Genomic DNA, 3387 nt, shown 5'->3' with positions numbered 1-3387 from the left:
ACTGATGTGAATGTTATCGACGATAGAACATTCCTGATGAAGCAGATGAACCCCATATGAAGCAGAAACTAACGAACGGAGACGTTACATTATCTTACCAGAAGCAATTTTTCTGCTTACATTTTGATTGGCTCATAGGTAACTCAGGGGTAAACTTGAGGGCTTATAACGCTAAAAATCGTGCTTCGATACCCACAGTGGGTAGAGCACAGACAGCCCTTTGTATATCTTTGTGCTTAAAAAAATTTGAACGCTTTGCAGACTAGCTAAAATGTTGACTGTTGGCTATGGCGTTTTTGTTAATTGAACTTTAAATACCCTACAAATCATGTCATCATTCATACACTTGCTGCATCAATAGAATGTCAACCCTAACCATGGAGTCAAATCCAATCAAACTTTCTGACAAATAGATGTATTTCAGTTTTCCTGTTTTCCAGAGTTTACAAGAAACTTAAGAAGATAATCGGGGCGCTCAGAAACATGATGCTTCTCTTCACCCCACTCGCGAAAATGATTAATCTACAAAATCAAGATTGAAAATTTTGTTCTAAAGACCGAAGTTTTTAAACACTTGATACAGTCTCATGACGGATATCTAGGTGGGTGATTTAGTAACATGGTGGCTATGTGTGACAGTTAGTATGAATAAAGGCAACTCAAGACGTTCAGGAAAGCGATGTATGTGGAGACCTGGAAACAGGAAGCCGGAAGGAGAAGTTGTGTGCTGCTGGTAGAGCAGACCAAATCTGCAACAAAGGTAACCAGTTCCAGAATAACTTGACATAAACATAAAAATCACAGAATTTGAATATAAGAAATGATAGATTTTGACTAAAATTCTGAACAAACAAATGGGTGTAATGGTTTTAGATCAGAATTATACCTTAGAATTAATGTTGATATTGATAGATATTCATTGAAAACGTGGAACGGTCCCTATTGAGGGTGAGAATCTACAAATTATATGCTCAAAGAAAACCTACTTTCATGGTCCATGTGCCGAATTAACATACATGGGCCGTGCCTGAAAAGACAAAAATGAAAAACGTAAAATTAAAGAAAGGCCTATAGATAGCTGAAATATGATGTAGGCTGGGGAAGACTTAGTGGTAATTATCGTCGGCGTCGTTGTGGATAGGTCGTGCAAAGACGTTGGAAGTGTGTGCAGGTCGAGAGTCGTTTAGGCTAAAGATTCGATGTTTCCGGAGAGTATACGGCATTGGCTGTTTCTCGTCTTAGGCAATGGTGATGGGCTCTGGTGGCGGCTCGGTATGGATCATGCTGGATGGCTTTCGTCTTAGCTTGGCGTTTGGTCTGTACTGACTGATGTCTGTTGTGGTAACTGAGTCTTGTGATTCTTGAGTTTCCGTTTGGGTAGCTTGGTTTGTTGTTGAGGTTTTCCTGTTGACTCAAGTATGAGTAGATTAATTGATGGAATCACGTAACACTTGAGTGATTGGTTTAGGGTAATGGCGTTCGGCAGTAAGTGCTAGAAGTGGCGAGGCTTGTTGACGGGTATTTCTTCTCTTAGGTAAACAGAAAAAGTGAAATAACTATCCATTAGTAAGAATGTAATTAGCGGCTGTTTGAATGAAGTGACGATATTTCATGTTGGACTTGGAGGTTGCTTCCAGTTCTTTGGATTGTTGAAATTCACCTGGTGTGTTTGATGAGTCAACGCCTCTGAGAAAAAATATTAGTGTTACTATTGCGAGTTGTACAAGTGACATACAGAAATAAGTTTCAATGGTTGAAAGGTATCTTATCGATATATATAAGTATACAACTAATTACGAACAAGGCGCCGTGGCTTAGTTGGTTAAAGCGCCTGTCTAGTAAACAGGAGATCGTGAGTTCGAATCTCACCGGTGCCTTTTTTTTTTCCCCTTTCCGATATGTAATTTTTACATTCTTATTCCTGACTAAACTCTCCTTCTATCTCATTGGTTCACACATATTAACTTTAGTGCTTATTACGATGATTTTAATCTCTAGCGTAGAAACAGTGTAGGTAGCCAATATTTCATGTTTTATGCTTGAACCAAACGCATTCCGGCTTAATAGATTAGCAAATTTACCACTCATGTACGAATACCTATAGTGTAACAAGTCTTTGAAAGATAAAATTATACTCTTTTACTATTTTTAATGCATATTACATAATCACTAGCCACTTATCAATTCTGACATTCTACTTCAACTAACTGATCATTGAAACAGGGCACTTGAAGTCTACAAAAATCCAACCGAAATACTGCTCTTACTGGTAATGTTTCCTGAACTTCACCTTGCATACAAAGAGGAAAGTTTACATTGATTTCGGTATTCATTTTTCTTTTCATGGAGTTTTCATTTGTTGCTTTTTATTTAGGTTAAAATTTCTATACATGTTGGAGAAGGTAAAGTATTTCAATAGAATTTTTATAAATATTCGTATGTTTCTTTACAAAAAATAGATGAAGAAAGAAAAAGCAACTAGCTGAGACAAAATGATAAACTTTTATTTAGCTCAGTTAATCAGAATATGACGAATTTTTAAGTTTAAAAAGTATACGTAGTTTTTAAATATTAAAGACATTTTCAAACTTCTGTTAGTTAATTTCTTAATAAACTTAGTAGCTGCAACAGTTTTTCAGTGTTTACTCTCCCAAAGCTTAGAATAACCGAGAAAATAAAAAGAATATCATATTGATAAATGTAGATGTTACGGGAGAAATGATTTTAATTCAAAAGTAAGAAACTGAAATGTTCATTGAGATCGGTAAGATGAATTTCAATAACATACTTATTGAAGTTATCCAGATTCATTTCTGTATTCGAAATGTTCTGTGATACTGAATGAAAAGTTACTTAAGTAATTTGTTATTTTCTGTTTTTTGTTGTTGTTTTTTCGCTCGAATTTCACAAACTTCATTACCATTATTTTCAAGATTGTTTTTAATAAGTTCGGAAAGAAGACACATCTCTGCAATTTAAAATATGCACTATGACACGATGATATTAACATCAATTACAGGAGGATACAAACTGAACTTGAGATATACCGACTTATTAGGATGAAATAAAACAATTACATGAAAAGAAATAAAGCATGTCTTATTTTAACTCAAGACTTTTTATTCCAATCCATACTGATTAATTAATAAAAGTTTTAGTGAAAAGGGAAGGTATCATTACACCTAGCTGCATCTCTTCTGAACTGATTTCCAGTGGGTCAGCAGTAAGTTTACGGACTTTCAACGTTAAAAATCCATGGTTCTTTCCCCGTGTTGTACAGCGGGCAGATAACTCATTTTGTAGCTTTGAGGAAGAAACAACAACAATCTTTTGAACCTTGATTTCTTTAACATACAAGAGACAAAACTGTGCTATTTAAGACATTTC

At 35.2% G+C, this 3387-nt stretch overlaps 1 non-coding gene across 1 annotated transcript; it reads left to right on the top strand.

Moving 5' to 3' along the window:
• Positions 1 to 1803: 1803 nt before the first annotated feature.
• Positions 1804 to 1877, top strand: Trnat-agu. The gene has a single exon. It is a non-coding gene; the product is annotated as a tRNA-Thr (tRNA).
• Positions 1878 to 3387: the final 1510 nt, after the last annotated feature.

This window comes from Limulus polyphemus, unplaced genomic scaffold (genome assembly GCF_000517525.1).
Source record: "Limulus polyphemus unplaced genomic scaffold, Limulus_polyphemus-2.1.2 Scaffold57, whole genome shotgun sequence".
Taxonomy (NCBI): Eukaryota; Metazoa; Arthropoda; class Merostomata; order Xiphosura; family Limulidae; genus Limulus; species Limulus polyphemus.
This window is presented reverse-complemented; position numbering and strand designations above follow the sequence as displayed.